The sequence below is a fragment of the Anabrus simplex genome, chromosome 1 (assembly GCF_040414725.1).
Source record: "Anabrus simplex isolate iqAnaSimp1 chromosome 1, ASM4041472v1, whole genome shotgun sequence".
Lineage (NCBI taxonomy): Eukaryota > Metazoa > Arthropoda > Insecta > Orthoptera > Tettigoniidae > Anabrus > Anabrus simplex.
The window spans coordinates 701,671,686-701,691,398 of NC_090265.1; positions in this window are offsets into that span (position 1 = coordinate 701,671,686).

A 19,713-nucleotide genomic window follows, 5' to 3' on the forward strand; every position below is an offset into this window, starting at 1 on the left:
CATTTGTGATGGGGAATTTTCCGAAAATGACCCTAAAGTTTTTGATCATGATCATTTAACTGGTTTCTACAGATGTGCCGCTCATTATAGCTGTAATCTTAAGTATAGAGTTCCTAAATTCATCCCTGTAATTTTTCATAACTTATCCGGTTACGACTCTCATTTCATCATTTCACAATTTGGAGCTTCGGATGAAAAAGTAGATATAATCCCTCAGAATAAAGAGCGGTACATTGCGTTTGCAAAGTCTGTAAAAGTAGATGCTGAGCATTCTATAAAACTGAGATTCCTTGACTCGTTTCGCTTTATGGCGAGTAGCCTCGATAAACTTTCTAGTCATTTACAGCCTGAACAATTTACGGAAATTCGACGCGTTTTCCCTGAAGAAGCGCAGTTTAATTTACTTCGGCGTAAGGGTGTTTTTTGTTACGAATATCTCGACTGCTTAGACCGCCTCGAAGAACGTGCCTTACCATCGAAACAATCCTTTTACAGCTCGCTGAATTCAGCAGATATTAGTGATGATGACTATTTACATGCACAACATATCTGGGAGCAGTTCCACATTCAAACGCTGGGTGAATACTCCGATTTATATTTAAAGACAGATGTACTTTTGTTAGCTGATGTTTTTGAAAATTTTCGCTGTGTTTGCATGAACACCTACAGCCTTGACCCATGTCAGTATTTTACTGCACCTGGGTTAAGTTGGGACGCGATGTTAAAATACACGCGTGTGAATTTGGAGCTGCTAACGGATATCGATATGGTGCACTTTATAAAAGCATCCATTCTAGGCGGTCTGAGTCAGTGCAGCGGCCGGTATTCGAGTGCTAATAATAAGTACATGCCGAGTTTCGATTCCAGTCAGGAATCTCGGTATATCGTTTACCTCGATGCTAATAATCAGTATGGGTGGGCGATGAGTCAGCATCTACCGGTGAGTGGTTTCCGCTGGCTGACGCAGTGCGAAATTGATGCTTTACAGCTACACGCCCTAGGTGATGAAGCTGATAAAGGTTATTTCCTCGAAGTTGACTTACAGTATCCGAAAGAGTTACACACTTCTCATAATGACCTACCGTTCTGCCCTGAAAATATGAAGTCCCCGTACATTGCATCAACGACGAAAATGCTCATTGCTAATTTATGCGATAAATCTAAGTATATCATTCATTACCGAAATTTAAAACAGTGTTTGCAGCATGGTTTGAAGTTATCCAAAATTCATCGCGTACTAGAATTTAATCAGTCACCGTGGCTAAAGCCATATATCGATCTGAACAATAATTTAAGAACGAATGCGGTTAACGAGTTTGAAAAAGATTTCTACAAGCTCATGAATAATAGTGTGTTTGGTAAGACTATGGAGAATGTTGACAAACGCGTTGATGTAAAATTGATTACAAACTGGGATAATATTAAGAAAAGGTATGGTGCTAACTATTTAATAAGTAAACCAAATTTCCACAGCTGCACCATCATACATGAGAATTTAGTTATTATACAGATGAATCGTGTCAAGGTTAAGTATGACAAACCTACCTACGTCGGCTTCACAGTACTTGAATTGGCTAAAACACTCATGTATGAATTCCATTACGATTATATGATGAAGAAGTACGCGCATAATGCGCAATTGCTCTACACAGATACCGATTCGTTTATTTATCAAATCAAAACTGATGACTATTACAATGATATAAAGCCTGACTTGGGTAGGTTTGATACGAGTAACTATCCTGCAGATAATCAATATCATCTACCGCTAGTGAACAAAAAGGTTCTAGGTAAAATGAAAGATGAATGTGCTGGGAATATTATCGATTCATTTGTAGGTACTAAATCCAAGTCATATTGCATAAAACTCTTAAATGAATTACAAATAAAGAGATTGAAGGGGGTTAAAAAGAATGTCGTTCAGAATCAGCTAAGTTTTGAAAACTATAACAATTGCATTAAAAGTAATCCACCTGTTTTGCATAAGCAAATGTCTGTCATTAGAAGCAAGAAGCACCAGTTGTACACTCATTTAATTAGTAAGGTAGCCCTTAATAGCGATGATTGTAAACGGTTTGTCATTCCAAATTCTACCAACACGCTAGCCTGGGGGGCATAGTAGTATTGATAAGTACTACTTTACATAAACATTATGCTAGAGGTGTGTGTACTTACGTTACGCTGTCTTACATCACAATTCGGGGAGGAACGCTGGTACGACAAGTCTAAACTTGTACATTCAAGAATTGCATCGAGAAGTACGCTAGGGTGAAATGATTCGAGATAAAACTTGTACATACAAGATGTAAATAAATAATGTAGAATTGGCATATTCTTTTATTTTAGGTTAGGTATCACCTTCCTCCCGCTCCTTATTTGCAGGATAGAGTTTTTGTTTATTACTCATAGAAGAAAGAAGGTGATGAGCAGTTTCGTGAGTATAGTTCGGTAAGTATCTCGAGAGCAGAATTTTTTTTTGTCAAAAAAGCACATAGCTTTGTAAAGCACGTAGAATTTGCCACCACCGGGGCAGCACTGTTCTCTCTGGATTAAAAGCTTTGTTCCCAAACAAGAGCACGTGGAATTTGCCGTCACCGGGGCAGCACGGTGATTAAAGATGGTGGATGACAGCTCTGTCAGAAAAGCACATGGGTTTGTAAAGCATTTAGAATTTATCGTCACCACATAGAGTGTAGCACGGTGATTAAAGATGGCGGATGACAGCTGTCAAAAAAAGCACATGGCTTTGTTTCCACGTGGAATTTGCCGTCACCGGGCAGCACGGTGATTAAAGATGGCGGATGACAGCTGCACATGGCTTTGTTTCTACGTGGAATTTGCCGTCACAGGGCAGCACGGTGATTAAAGATGGCGGATGACAGCTGACAAAAAAGCACATGGCTTTGTTTCTACGTGGAATTTGCCGTCACCACATAGAGGGCAGCACTGTTCTCTCTGGATTAAAGATGGCGGATGACAGCTGTCAAAAAAGCACGTGAGTATGTTTTCAAACAAGAGCACGTGGAATTTTTCAATTTGCCGCCACCACATAGAGGGCAGCACTGTTCTCTCTGGATTAAAGATGGCGGATGACAGCTGTCAAAAAAGCACATGGCTTTGTTTCTACGTGGAATTTGCCGTCACCGGGCAGCACTGTTCTCAAAGATGGCGGATGACAGCTGTCAAAAAAGCACGTGAGTATGTTTTCAAACAAGAGCACGTGGAATTTGCCGCCACCACATAGAGGGCAGCACTGTTCTCTCTGGATTAAAGATGGCGGATGACAGCTGTCAGAAAAGCACATAGGTTTGTAAAGCACATAGAATTTACCGCCACCACATAGAGTGCAGCACTGTTCTCTCTAGATTAAAGATGGCGGATGACAGCTAACGAAATTGCCCGCAGCACAGTGCTCTATTGATTAAAGATGGCGGATGACAGCTGTCAAAAAAAAGCACGCGGCTTTGTTTCCCAACAAGAGCACATAGAATTTTTCAAATTGCCGCCACCACATTTCAAAGGTATCTAGCTAAAGAGTACAGCACTGTGCTCTGTTGATTAAAGATGGTGGATGGTAGCTGTCAAAAAAAGCACGTGGGTTTGTTTCCAAACAAGAGCACGTAGAATTTGCCGTCACCACATAGAGGGCAGCACGGTGCTCAAAGATGGCTGCTGTCACGTGGAATTGTCTGCTACCACAGGTATCTAGCTAAAGAGGGCAGCACTGAGGTTTGCGATGCAATATGGCTGCTGTCAAAAAAGCATTTTTCAAATTATCCGCCACCACATTTCAAAGGTAAGTAGCTAAAGAGGGCAGCACTGTGCTCAAAGATGGCGGATGACAGCTGCACGTGGCTTTGTTTACCTCGCGCTAGTTAGGTTAAGTTGGTAGCACTAAGGTTTAGACCCGTCAAGATGGCAGCACTGTCGATGACAGGTGACGAATTTTGCAGCTACTGCGATATAGAGGGCAGCACAGTGCTTTGTGGTTTAAAGATGGCGGATGACAGCTGTCAAAACAGCACGTAGCTGTCAAAAAGCACGTGGCTTTGTTTACCTCGCGCTAGTGAGGTTAAGTTGGTACCACTAAGGTTTAGGTCCATCAAGATAGCAGTACTGAGGTTTGCGATGCGTTGTTGTCTGTCAAAAAGCATGTGGCTTTGTTTACAAATCTGTCAAAAAGCACGTGGCTGTCAAAAAGCACGTGGCTTTGTTTATCTCATGCTAGTGAGGTTAAGTTGGCACTACTGAGGTTTAGGCCCGTCAAGATGGCAGTACTGAGGTTAGCGGTGCGTTGTTGTCTGTCAAAAAGCACGTGGCTTTGTTTATCTCGCGCTAGTTAGGTTAAGTTGGCAGCACTGGAAGAGGCCTCTGGCTGAGGTGGAGGAGGCCACTGGGAGGCCACTGGCTGAGGAGGAGGAGGAGGTGGCCACTGGGAGGCCACTGGCTGAGGAGGAGGAGGCCACTGGCTGAGGAGGAGGCCTCTTCCGAGAGCCGGAGGAGGAGGAGGCGGCAGAACCCGTCTATTATACTACTCCTGTACAATGACTCTGATCGCTATTGAACAACCAAACAACGTTCTGCCAGTCTGCGCGCTGCTTATAATACTCGTCACGTGAGGCTGTACGCTGAAGAGCAAATATCACCGCCCTATTATCTTCCCTAATGGCTCATCACTGTTGCCAACTTGACTACTTAAATATTGAAATCAGGAGACATAACCATCAACAAACTGACGGCAATGTAAGTATCAATAATGGAGATTTACTTACCAAGTAAATGATCAATCAAGATATCCAAAACTAAGTCAGTTTTCAAGCTCAGTGAGGAATTAAGGAAATACACAATCTTACTTAATTTAATCTATATATATATAAAATAACTTGTCCTGACTGACTGACTGATTCATCATCGCCGAGCCAAAACTACTGGACATAAAGAAATGAAATTTTGGGGATATATTCATATTAAGATGTAGGTGCTCGCTAAGAGAGGATTTTTGGATATTCCTTCTCTAAGGGGGTGAAAAGGGGGGTGAAATTTTAAAATGAGTGTATCTATATCTCAAAACTTTAAAGGTTTACAGATGTAAAAATTGGTATTTAGAATCTTCTTTAAAAATAAGGAAACACGTATTTTTTTGTTTTCAGAAAATTCCAATAGGAGGGGTGAAAAGGGTGAAAATGGGGAAAAATGGGTTGAATGCCTTTAATCAGGATACCGGTACTTATATCTCAGAAACTGAAGAGATTACAGACCTGAAAATTGGTACTTTTGATCTCTTTTAAAAATAAAGAAACACGTATTTTTTTGTTTTTGGAAAATCGCAATAGGAGGAGTGAAAAGGGGTGAAAAAAGGGTTAAATGCCTTTAATGGGGCTACTTATATCTCAGAAACTGAAGATATTACAGACCTGAAAATTGGTGTTTGAGATCTCCTTTAAAAATAGAGAAACACGTATTATTTGTTTCTGGAAAATCCAATTAAGAGAGGGTGAAAAGGGGGTAATATTTTAAAATGAGTGTATCTATATCTCAAAACTTTTAAAGGTTATAGATGTGAAAATTAGTATTTAGAATCTCCTTTAAAAATAAAGAAACATGTATATTTTGTTTTCGGAAAATCCTAATAGGAAGGGTGGAAAAGTCTGAAAAAGTTGTCCAACGCCTTTCATGAGTCTACTTATATTTCAGAACCTGAATATATTACAGATCTGAAAATTGGTGTTTGGGATCTCCTTTAAAATAAAGAAACACGTATTTTTTGTTTTTGGAAAATCCAATTAATGGGGGGGTGAAAAGGGGGTGATTTTTTAAAATGAGTGTATCTATATCTCAAAACTTTTAAAGTATATAGATGTAAAAATTGGTATTTAGAATCTCTTTCAAAAATAAAGAAACACGTATTCTTTTGTTTTCGGAAAATCCCAATAGGAAGGGTGTAAAAGGGTGAATAATGGGTTGAATGTCTTAAATGAGGCTACTTATATTTCAGAACCTGAAGATATTACAGACCTGAAAATTGGTATTTGGGATCTACTTTAAAAGTAAAGAAACACGTATTTTTTCGTTTTTGAAAATTCCAAATATTGGTGGATGAAAAAGGGGGGGGGGGGTGAATTTTTTAAAATGAGTGTGTCTACATCTTAGAACTTTAAAATTTACAGATGTAAAAATTGGTAGTTAGAATCTCCTCTAAAAGTAAAGGAACACGTATTTTTTTATTTGCTGTAAATCGCAATAGGGTGTAAAAGGGTGAAAAATGGATTTAATGACTTTAATGAGGATACATATATCTCAGAAACGAAAGATATTACAGAACTGAAAATTTGTATATGGGATCTCCTTTATAAATAAAGAAACACGTATTTTTTTAGTTTTTGGAAAATCCAATTAATAGCGGTTAAACAGGAGTGACAAATTGGGGTGAATTTTTTGAAAGACTATATCTACAGAATATCTTGGAAACGTAAAATGTTACAGACGTAAAAAGTGGGTGTTTGGAATCTCCTGTAAATGTAAAGAAACATAAGTGATTTGTTTTTGGAAACTCCACTTAAGGGGAACTCAAAAGGGGAGAAATTTTAAAATGAGAATTTTTACAGTATATCTAAAAAAACTTAGCATGTTACAGAAGAGAAAAATGGTATTTTTATCTCTATTAAACATAAAGAAACGTGTATTTTTAGTTTTCGGAAATGCCACTTGGGTGGCCGGGGGGGGGGGGGGTAAATGTGACTGAAAATGGTGTTGAATTCTTTTAATTACGCTACTGATATCTCAGAAATGAAGGAATTACAGACGTGAAATTTGATATTTGCAATCTGCTTTAAAAGTAAAGAAACACGTATTCTCGGAAAATCCAATGAGTGTGTGTGTGTGTGTGTGAAATAATTGAAAATTTAATTGACTTAATTGTATGAGAATACATACATCTAATACAAACAAAAGCTGTTACAGACGTGAAAATTCGTCTTTGGATCTCCTTTAAAAACAAAGAAAAACGCGTTTTTGGGAGGAAACCATCTTGGAGGGCGGGAGTGTAAAGGAGTTGAATTCCTTTCATGAGGACACATAAACTGAAGAAGTTAGAGTCGTGATAATTGGTATTTAGAAGATCTTTTACTATTAAAGAAACACGTATTTTTTGCGGGAATATTCACTTAGTGGGGGGGGGGGGGAGTAGTGTGAAATGAAGTGAAAAAATAAATTATTTTTATGGGGATACTTATATCTCAAAACTGAAGGTAATAGACGTGAACATTGGTGTTTGAAATCTCCTTTAAACATAAAGAAACAAGCCTTCTTTTAATTTTCTTTTTGGGAGGGGAGTGGGTGGCGGTAAATAAACTTAACGGTGGTGGGGTGTAGAAGGAGGTGAAACCTATTGATTTTACTGTTCTTAATGTACTTATAAGGATCCTCCGTTGCTCAGGCGGCAGCGCGCCGGCCTCTCACAGCTGGGTTCCGGGGTTCAAATCCCGGTCACTACATATGTCATTCGTGCTGGACAAAACGGAGGCGGGACAGGTTTTTCTCCGGATACTCCGGTTTTCCCTGTCATCAGCCATTACAGCAACACATAATAATAATAATAATAATAATAATAATAATAATAATAATAATAATAATAATAATGTTCCGGACCGTCGTCAGTTGTGCGGACTGCGCTGGAAACGGCTCCTGGACTGGTAATGACTAAGAATGCAGTCCGGCCGCGGGTTTAGTGCCGCCAAGGCACCCAATATAACACCACGCCGGTTCTCCTGAAGGATTTTATCCATATTAAAAATGATTATAGGAAAATATGGCAAAGATTTAGGGACCCAACTGACCGGGAGGAATACCTGAGCCTAGCCCGGGAAGTACGAAATCGATTGCTGGAAAGGAAGATTGAAAAATGGGAGGAAACATGCCGAAATCTAATAGAAAATGAGTCAGATCGGGAATTTTGGTGGATTCTCGCCGAAAACGAGTCAGATCGCGAATTTCGGCGGATTATATATCTAAAACAATAAGCATTCAATTGTAAATTTCAGTATAATACCGTAGCGAAGCACGGGTATCTTGCTAGTATTAAATATTTATGCCTTTATTTTGATATATGCATCGCTATAACCGTATTCTTCGGTATTTGATTGTTATAAACAATTTAGATCCCTTCTTGAAATTTGCTATTACTTGGACTTACGAGAAACCACGCTGTAATAACACACACAAGCAAAAATTAGTACATGTGCATATGCCGTAAGTCAAGGTTAGGTTAGGTTAATAATGCATTTCCTTCCATTTCAACTGAACTGATCTTTATAGAGGAGGTAATGTTGCTTTCCTTTTCAGAGGAATTCTCGCAGATTTTTCTTGCTTAGTATGCATACGAATTGGACGGAATAAGACCGTATCATTAGAATGCTGCGTTCGTCATTCAACATTATTAAACGCCTTATTTGAACATGCCACAATTCTACTCATCTGGTATTATCCAAACAGATGTATAATCCTACAGAAAAAGGAAAATATGCTTTACTTATACCCGCAAATGTAACAACAGTGATTTTCACAATACGGCAGCGGCAATACGTATAATATCGTAAGTCACGAAGGATAAACTATGACGTTATAGCGCCAACGTACAAGATTAACAGTAACTGTAAGACGTCATATCAGCAAGTAGGGTCCCTAAATTGTATGGTTAGTGACACTGAATCGAACCCAACAGTTAGAAAATAACTATAAATCACTACCTTCAGTATTAAGAGGGGAGAATGAGTAAGGTTGTACCCTTAGTGTACATGTTTACATTGCAGGGACTATACCTAGTGCCTTTCACTATACTATCGTAGCTCGCAACCCTATAGGTCATTCTATGTTAGGAAAACAGTATTGCTCGTATGGCAACAGCGTTGCCTTATCGAACGGCTCTGCTCAACACAATCTCGGGAAAATAGCGGCACATAGGCCTACATTTGTGAAATTCAGTATTTAAGTTCAAGATAAAAAGTGGAAGAAACTAAGTGGCAAATTATTTGTTATGAACGAAGGGGAACGGGGGCTTTACAGGGGCTAGTATTAGTTTGTATAGAATCAGAGGTAAACTAAGGCACATAACAATCCTCAGCATTGAAGTTCAAGGCAAATTGGAAGAGAAAAATAAAATATTTTAATCGAGGGGTAAGGGAGGCATTTAACTGCATTTAATAAATTTCCCCAGGTGACGCGTGGTACTACTGTGCTGCCGTATCGCTCACAAAAACAATGGTCAAAGTTCAATACGGTCGTGAAAGAAAAAGTGGCAAAATTAAAATGCGCTTAAGAAGCAACACCTAAATAACAAAACCAAGCACAAATAAAGCATATGGCAATTTTTTTTATCAGTACAAGTTATGCTATGACGTATCGCTGCACACCACAACACCAAAATCTTTAGTAACAACTTCTGTACAGTACAAAAATAATAGAACACACACAAATACTATGCAATATACAACCAACTCTCACACAACACAAGGAAAGTACGCAGTGATTTAAAGCCTAAAAACACACACGCAACAAACAAATACTGTAGATGACTTCACTACAGAAGTGAGCTGCCGGCGGTACACAGAGTGAGGAACTACACGAGGCTTGTACCAGAGTAACACAGAAGAAGGAAAATGAAAGAAGGCAACGAAGCGATGGCTGTTACCGTCATTGTGCTTCCTCTCAACGAATATATTTATGAAAAATAAAATGTTATGTAGTTATTTAAATAACTCACGGGCAAAAATCCTCGTACTTTTTATCTGTCTTTCATAATACATTACAAAGTACGAGGAATTATGGGTGTCTCAGAGGGGGTGTGTTCATTCCTTGTAGGTCCATAAGAACAATACTGTTTTCTTAACGTGGAATGAGCTATAGACACAAATTTCTTCCTTGTTATTTTACATTTTATCAAGAATCCTTTTGTTGTAAAAATATGCATACAAGCATAATTTGTAAAACTGAATAAAATAGTATGAGAAAAGTTAACATTTATTTTTTCCTGAAGAAAAGGTTTGCCTGTGAGACTGAAGGAGACTGGCTGATCAGGTCGAACGGTGAAGTGTTTCTGACGGGTTTTTTTTCATAAACGGTTTTGTGCACGATGAATTCTTACCTGAAGGCTAAACGATGAACCGCTGGTGTTGTCGCCTCCACCATTCCATCCCCAGTCAGCAGCCTTTGAGTTTCTGGCGGTTTATTCATTAAGGTTCAATACATACATTTTGGAAATCAAACTATATCTTTATGTCCAGTTTGTTTATGTAACTAATTGTCTCTGGAAATGCACAAGCAAAATAACTGATGTCGCCATTGTATTTTCTTTTTGGACACTCGGTGATAATACGCTGGATGGTCTGCTTAGGGGCACCAAAATCGCAATTAAGTTTAGTAGAAATCTGCGCAGTTACGATGGCCCGATCGTATCCTGTTAAGAGTAGACCAGGTTTTACGAGGATGCTCAAACTCAGGTGGCAGCGATGAACCAAATTGTGGCAGAGCTGACCCAGGCCTAGTATCTTGTCTTCCCTGCCATTCTTTAGCTATATTGAAGTTGGTATTCTTCAATTGTATTCCAGTTCTTATTTGGTGGATTTCAAGACCTTAGGCGATTCAGATGGACATCAGCGATGTCGCCATACATTGGTAACTGTGGATTATTAATTACTTTCTTGAACTCCTGATGAAAGTGTGTAATGGACTAGTATAGCTTGGAAACAATTCTCTAAACCTATGGGTAAATAGTGAAAATATCGAGCTCGATTAGTAGGTATTATTATTATTATCATTATTCCGAGGTATCTGTGGAACAGCAGAGGTGAAAGAAGGTGCGGGCTGGAATAGGTCTCAACTACAAAATTAAAGTTAATTTAAAACTTTAACAAAGGTTATATTTTCTTTTCAAAATCAACAAATAACGGATACCAACATTTAACAATTTCCACTAGGTGAAATAACAACGAAAGGCAGGTACAAAATAATTTTACCCGTTCAGGGGTTTTTTTACAAGGTTTTGGGCTTCGAGCCCCACAGTCACAATCCTTGAGCTATTAGCCCAACTTTACCAAGGTACAAAATTGAACAAAGGGGCAGAAAACCCCATCATGCCAAGGAGCACTTGCTCCTAATTACAATGTTAAGCCTCCTAGAGGCACTTTCCAAAATACCAGAAAGAGCGGACCTGCTCTCAATTTTACAAGCCTATCCAAGCCCCCAACCACTTGTTCCGAGGTATCTGTGGAACAGCAGATGTGAAAGAAGGTGCGGGCTGGAATGGGTCTAACTACAAGTCAGAAAGATGAATTTAAAAGTTAAATAAAGGTTATATATTCAATAGACAACAAGAGTTAACAAAAGTTTACATAGAATTTGAAAACTTAACAAGTCAACGATAAGCCAAAATCAGGTACAATGAAATCACACTATTTAGGGGGTTATTACAAGATCTGGGCTTCGAGCCCCAAGTATAATTTCTGAGCCCTCAGCTCACAATCACAAAATACCAAAAGGCAGAAAACCCTTAATTACATGGAGCATTAGCTCCCGACTTTACATCTCAAGCCTCGCTGAGGCACTTTTACCACAACACTATAAATACCTGACCCGCTCTCGATCTTTCAAGCCTATTTAAGAGGCCATAAACTAACTTTACACTAACTGCCCTCAAGACACACTTACAGTGAAACAGGGGTATCTTGTACCCAACCTACAGGGCCTTCGCATGAAGAAAAAGAAAAAAACAACAGGTTAAGTTACTGGCCCAAAGTACAGAGAGGACTGGAGGCGTGAACTTGCACTCCTAAATACACATTTTAAAACCTAAGTGGCGCTAGGCCGATCACACAGGGGCTAATCCCAATCTATGGAGGTGACTAGTGTTCAAGATAAATTTAACACATTAAGAAGGAAGAGAAAAACGGTTATGAAAACATAGTCACCTCAAATTCAAATTGAAGAGGAGTTCGAGAGGGTAAAGCACTCTCTATCTCCGCTTTACAGTGAAAGAGATCTGTAGTTTTCACATAAACAGAAGAGGAATTTACATTTTAAAGTGGTAGGTTACATATTAAAGGTTTCGAACCCTCCCCGAGAGTTAAACTGCTGAGCTAGCAAGAAATAAAGATGTTAAAAGGCCATTACCTTGTTGAAGAGCTGCTGCTTGAAGAACGAGGCGCTTCCCGCCCCCTGCTACATATTCGCACACTGAGTTAGATGTTATACTAGTGGCCAGGAGACCAGAAAATCAGCAGTTTTTATACCCTCGTGGAAAATTCGAGACCTTTCAGGAATGAGTAGACACCCCCCCCCTCAATTTTATTGGTAGACAAATAATTGCACATGGAAATTCAAAGAAGAAAGCAATGATTGGAGGAAAATTAATTACAGAAATTCGTGATTGGCTAAATTCAAAACAGGCGGATAGAAAGGATTAATGTTGTCAACCCACAAATCACAGAACAAAATTTAGTAAAAACAAAACTTATGAATACAAAATTTCTTCAAGAAGGTACATTCCTTTATACCAGAGTGCGTTATCACAGTTTTTGGTAGGGACAGCTGTTAGAGAATGTCCACACTTCTTGATCCATGAAAAACAAAAGCAAATCAAAAACACTCAGTGACATCTTCTGATAAACCGTACAATTAGTTCAGTTGTAAAGTTCAGAGCTTCTCCTGTAGAGGAGTTTCAATTGGCGCAAGATTTGAACTTGTGTCGTAGAGGTGTACCGCCCGGTAAAATTATTATTATTATTATTATTATTATTATTATTATTATTATCCGCGTAATTATGTATGACAGGTTGTCAGTACGGACTTTATTTGGTATACGTGATGGTATCATTTCTAATTTGTGTGTTGTATGATCTGTCTTCTGGAACAGAACATGTGAGGTTATGTCACGATACTTCTTCTGTATGTTTGATGTATAAATCCGATGTAATGTTGTGCAACACAGGGTAAGATTCTAGAACAACGCACCTTTGTCACTCGAGTTTTACAGAATGCTCTATTCATTTAGACATGATACTGTATAGGCTTTTGGGCTTATGCCGTGTCAAGAAAATAAGGTGAAATTCTTTACGTTTCGCAGAGAACTTTGCTCTGCGTCTTCAGAATAAAATCTCTACTTTTCACGAGAAAGGCTTCTCAAACATTGAGGTTTGAATTTAGACGTTAAAATAGAAGTGGAAGTGGTACATTCATTCGTCACCAGGTGGCCCACCGGACGCCGTACAGCGCTAGCGTTCGAAACGTTATGTTATGTGACGCTCTCAGACTGATTCTGATGGTTCCGTACGGCGTCCGATGAGCCATCTGGTGATCTCCCGAGTACAAGCTCACGCCTGCGCGACCCTAACTGTACAGCCAACACGCTCAGTGCCTCTTTAGATCTCGAATGCTGGCGAAGGGAGGCAGGAGGATCCTGGCCGAAGTAAATAAGTGGAACCGTTGGCACCAATGCCGGACCCAGCTTGAAGCCAGTGGAAAAGACTTGACTATAAATGAAAACGGGATTCTCTAAACACCAACCCCCAAACCGCATGGAGTAATAGCCCCGAAGGGCGGGCCTACCAAGCGACCGCTCCTCAGCCCGAAAGGCCTGCAGATTACGAGGTGTCGTGTGGTTAGCACGACGAATCTTCACGGCCGTTATTCTTGACTCTTTAGACCGGGGCCGCTATCTCGCCGTCAGATAGCTCCTCAATTGTAATCACGTAGCCTGAGTGGACCTCGACCGGCCCTCAGATCCGGGTAAAAATTCCTGACCTGGCCGTGAATCGAACCCGGGGCCTCCGGGTAAGAGGCAGGAACGCGCATAATAATAATAATAAGAAGAAGAAGAAGAACTGAAGAATAGATGTGAATTCGAGGACTACGCAAAGTGAAATGTGAAATCTGTACCCACTAAATATGAACCCTAAACCTGTACATTATTAAAAAAAGAGAATCAATTTAATGAAAAAACGAAATGGCGTATGGTCTTTAGTGCCGGGAGTGTCCTAGGACGTGTTCGGCTCACCAGATGCAGGTCTTTTGATTTGACGCCCAGGTACCAGAGTGTAGTCCCGTAAAAGTCCTTTTACATGCCAGTAAATCTACCGACACGAGGCTGACGTATTTGAGCACCTTGAAATACTACCGGACTGAGCCAGGATCGAACCTGCCAAGTTGGGGTCAGAAAGCCAGCGCTCTACTGTCTGAGCCGCTCAGCTTTACTGGAGCCAGAAATTGAACGTTTCTGCTTCAGAATCAATGACGACAATAACAACAGTGACGATGATTCAATCGAGCTTCAAATGGAGGATTGAATAGTACTGAAGAACTGGAACCGGAATCCGAGCTTTTTTTTTTTTTTTTTTCCTTATTGCTAGTTTTCTATTTTGATTAATATTTTTTCTTTCTTAATCCGTTTACCTTGCAGGGTTGATTTTCCCTCGGACTCAGCGAGGAATCCCACTACCACCTCAAGGGCAGTGTCCTGGAGCGTGAGACACTGAGTCGGGGGGGGGGGGGGAGGGTGCAACTTGGGTGGAGGGCCAGTAACTCGCCCAGGTGGCCTCGCCGGCTATGCTCTACAGCAGGCCTTGCGGGGAGGATGGGAAAATCGGAAGGAATGAGCAAGGGAGAGGGAAGGAAGCGGCCATAGCCTTAAGTTAGGTACCAACCCGGCATTTGCATGGAGAAGTGGGAAACCACAGAAAACCACTTCGAGGATGGCTGAAATGGGAATTGAACCCCTCTCTACTCAGCTGACCTCCCGAGGCTGAGTGGACCACTTTACAAACACTGCCGTATGACCGCCTTCGAACAGTATGACAATTGTCTCAATCGCTAGTGGTCGAAGCGACGTAAAATATTGAAAGAATATTCAAAACTCCCGGCTAAAACTATCCGACTTTAAGTTTTCGAGGTGTCAAATTCCCATAAATTCTGTGCTTACTTAAAATTATTTTCCAGATGTAGATAAAAAAACATTACCTGACCTGACACAGAATATCTATCAATCACACTGATTTGCATGTAGTAGTCTCTTTTGTGCATTATGACACATTTTCATTGTTTAAGAAACGATCAGATAAGACACAAAACAACTCGTACTAAATTAGTCAAAGAATCATTGTAATCCGTCAGCAAATTCCTGAGATATGATAGTTTGTGATTATTCAGTCGCAGCGCGCGCATGGAACACTAGCTTCCTCGCCACCATGTACTATAAGCTCGAGAATCGCTCTCAGCTTCCCATCACAAACAACCAGATGTGTTACGGAATGAATTGAACTCTACGTAAAATCTTAAAAGCAATGAAGAGAACTAAAAGCACACGCGTACTGTTTTAGATAGTAGGATAAAGTGAAGTCACGGTAGAAGAAGGAAGATATACTGATGAGCAATAGAATTTATAGCTACCCGGCCAGTAGCGTGTACCATCTCCGCTCACCCTGATGATGACGGCGATACAGTGAGACTCTACAAGACAAAAGAAGCATTAAGATCTACTCACACTAATGTGGGATGCAGAAGCAACATCAAAACGTACAATCCCGCGGGCGCTGCGCGATGTTCGTCTTCGTACCGGAGCGGGAAACAGTAGCTGAAATATATTCGTCAGATAAGGAAGTGCTTCTAGCAGTTGCTGAAGATGATGACCGCAGGTTCGTATCATAATTATTAATTACTACTACTTTCCTTTGCTTATCCCAGTTATTTCCGAAGTTGCTGGAGCCACACAGGCTTAATTTGTCAGGTTCATTTTCATTTTAGCCGGGGTTTAAGGCCTCATACCCTTCCTGACGCCACCTGATTTTTGTGATGAAAACTCTACCCGGAATACGAACCTCAGCCTTCCGGGTGGGAGGTCAGCAACTAAGCTACTATTAGTAATCTATATATATTAAAAGTGTTTACTAAAAACAGCTTCCGTTCTACTGGACCGTTTTGCTTCATTTTTGTTTCCTTCTCTCCGGAATCACCGGCCAATGTATCATGAGGTCTCTAAGTTCAGCCAACTTTCAGTAATCATAAAATCAAACCATTAAATGACCACTCCAATAACTGCAGGCGAAGGCTTGCCCTAACCGCAATACATTCTGTACTTAGCAGGTGGCTAATCGACTAAAGTATTCTGAAGTATGTGATTTTCATCCTTAGTAATGTCATTGCAAGCAGCCATGTTTGATTACCACTTGTCAAGCCAGAGAGTACCCACTTCCTCTTATCACGGAGAATACTATTCTCTGCTACATATTCTTTGATTCCCTAACCCTTTCCAGCTTCTAAATAACTTACATGCTGCTGAGATAAAAAAAAGAAAAGTCTACGTACAAACAGACTCCATCATGACACACGCCTTAAACATTATCTAGAACACCTATCGAAGAATAACCCAACTACACTAGAAAGAGTGAAGGCCCTGTATCTTCAAAAAGCTCTCTGCCTGCAAAAAAAAAAAAAAAAAACGCTCCTTCGAGACTAACCTATGAGCTCAGAAGACAACCGTTCTGTATAGAAGACTTGCGATTAAAATTCCATTGTCTTCTATGACAATACCAAGCTTTACATCAAGAAAACCAGGATAAAAATGCGAATATATGGATAAATTTTACCAAACAGACGACATGATGACGTTAGAATGGATGAATTTTGACTACGAACTGCGGCATACCATAACGCGCTTCTCATTAAATGTTCATAAAACCATTCAAAAAGGCAGGCAAAGGAATATGACTACGATAGGCATATCAAGACGAGTTCTGTGACCTATTTATAACGATATAACGAATGCTGCGGAGAAGCACGGGTCCTCTAGCCGTTTTTTTTTTTTTTTTTTGTCTACTAGGCCCACGGGACTCGTCTTAACTCTTAGCTAAGGTCTTCAGCTTTTTCTTTGCCCAGTACGCTTTCATTTTCTGGCTGTGTGCCTGCTTACTTCCATCCGTCCACTTACGTCTGGTGGTCCCTGTGCTCTTTTTGCTTGTGAGGGACAATGGGAAGACTCCTTGTAGGATGGCCTGTCGGTACTGAGATCGGTTCTCTGTGGTCTCTAATGGGATCTGTAGTTCCTCTAGGTCTGATTTTACTGAGGTGATCCACTTGGTCTTGGAAACCTAGCACTTTCATTAACATTCTGAGGTACGTGATTTCCATCCTTAGTAATGTCATTGCATGCAGCCGTGTGATTACTATCTATCAGCCAAAGAGTATACACTTCCTTTGATCGTGGAAGAATATTATCCTGTACTATATACTCTTTATCACCTTGAGGATTCTGTTGGTGAGCCTGCAGGGTTTCAGGCGACTCATGTGACCGTAGAAAGTCAGTCGCCTTTTCCTCATACATGTGACTATGTCTTCCTGGTGTTCGTAGAGCTCGTTGTTGTGCCTGATCCTGCAGGTGCCATCCTCCTCTCTTATTGGTCCTAGTATTATCATCAAGAGCTTCCTCTTGTTAAGTTCTAGCTTCCTGTGTGGGTCCTTTCGGTTCATCAAGAGCCACTCACAGGCGTCGAGTACAGAGTGTCTTACTACAGAGTTGTAGTGCTTCAGCTTTAGGTTCTTGGAGGTTTAGATGTTGTTACAGGAAGGAAAGGTTCTCTCCAACTTGTTGTACCTGGTGTCTTATGGCCACAGTTTCGTTGTCGCTTGATGAGATCCTTTCTCCTAAGAACTTGACTGCGTGAACTTTACTTATGGTGTTGTCTAGTCTATATATTAAAAGAGTTTACTAAAAACCGCTTTGGCAAATCCGTCCGTCCGTTCTACTGGATCAGTGCCTCATTGTTCTTTTATTCTTTCCGGAATTACCTATCGGTGAATCATGAGACACTGAAAGGTCTCTAAGTTCAGTCAATTTTGAGTAATCATAAACTCAAATCATTAAACGATCAATTCAATAATTGCAGGCGAAGGCTTACCCTAACCAGCTATGCATTCTGTATTTAGCAGGGAGCTAAGCGACTAACACTTTCATTAACATTCTGATATATGTGATTTTCATCGTTAGTAATGTCATTGCATGCAGCCATGTGATTGCTATCTGTCAGCCAAAGAGTACACACTTCCTTTGATCATGGAAGAATATTATTCTGTGCTATATACTCTTTGATTCTCCTGGCCTTTTCCAGTGCCTAAATATATTCAACAGATGGCAGAACAGGGTGCGAAATCGCGGGGGGATGGGGGGTTTTTCCCCCTACCGATGATTTTATCTCAAAGGTCCCCCCCCCCCTAAAATTGCCCAGGGGAGATTCTTTCATTATACAATTAGGAAAGTTTAACACATATATTACTGAAATCAATGTATTTTACTGTGCATATTTTCATAAAAACATCAACAATAATAGACATAAGTTCGAAATAACAGGATGACTGCCAGACCTTGAGCAATAAAACAACGCAGCGGTGGCAACTTTGCACATGCAAGTCCATCTGAAACCCGGGAATAATTTTTCCATTGAACATCATTCTTGTTATAACAACGGAATTCAAACAAAAACATTTTTTCCCCCGATTTTGCACCCCCCTGTGGCAGAACGTTCCTAATAACGTACATGCTGCTAATAGAAAACAGTCGACGTACGCACAGACGGAAGGTATCAAGTCGGCTAGCAGGGACAAACTCTTGAAAAAGTGGGTGTCTACTTATCCGAACCAACATTCAGTCACTGACAATTGTATGTTGCACTATCTTGGGCAAGGTCGTTTGAAAATGTTAAGATCCAGATATTTCGGAATGGCCGAAGCATAGTGAATACTGTATGGAAAGAAGTGTTATATAATACATTACCGGTATTAAATGTTCATAAAACTATTGGAAAGGGCAATTATACTATCTTGAAATCTCGAGACTTTTCAGAGAAAATGTCAGGACTCTATGATTTTCAACCATGAAAACACACCAGTTCACACATCGCAGTTATTTCATGAACTTTTGATGAACCCAAAGACAACTGGCCTTTTCCATCCACCCTATTCACCTGACCTAGCCCTGGTAGGTTTCTTCTACTTGACAAACTTTCCTCCTGTGAATGAGGGCAATAGAGTACATCAATGGTATCCTCTGTCTTAGAAGGCATCTTGGGAGGATGGGTTAGAGAAGATGTGTCCCCCAGCTGAGTGTGGCATTAATTCCTCGCCTTCATATTTCCTGTACAACCTCTCTTTGTCAACTCTTGTTCTTTTCCAACCCTGTTGGCATCAGATTTGTGAGGTATAGGGAGTCCTTCATTTTCATGCCTTTCGTGGGCCTTGTCTTCATTTGCCGATACCTTCATTCATCAAAGTATTAGACCTCTCCTATTTCCCTTAATAGAGGATGGTTGTCCAGTTCTACTTCCTCTTAAAATAATATATCATCACCACCACATCGCCCAAATTGATATTCATTCTGAAAGGATGGCAATTTCAGTCAGTTGAAGAGATGAAATGAAATTGCAGGCAGACCTGTATGCGATACCCCAAATTGCTTACCAGGTCTGCTTCCATAAGTGTAAATAGTGAGACGTGAGGAGTGTTGTGTTAATAGAGGAAATATAAAGTGCAGTACTTTGAAGGAACCAAAGCTAACTGGGCTGTGGTTAAGCTTCCTAATGAGCCTTTTCAAAGTGCAATTACGTAGGCCATCCAGAAATTAAGTTTCCCTATTTCTTTTCTTGTGAAGTAAACATATATAGCCGGGAAATATGAGCAAGC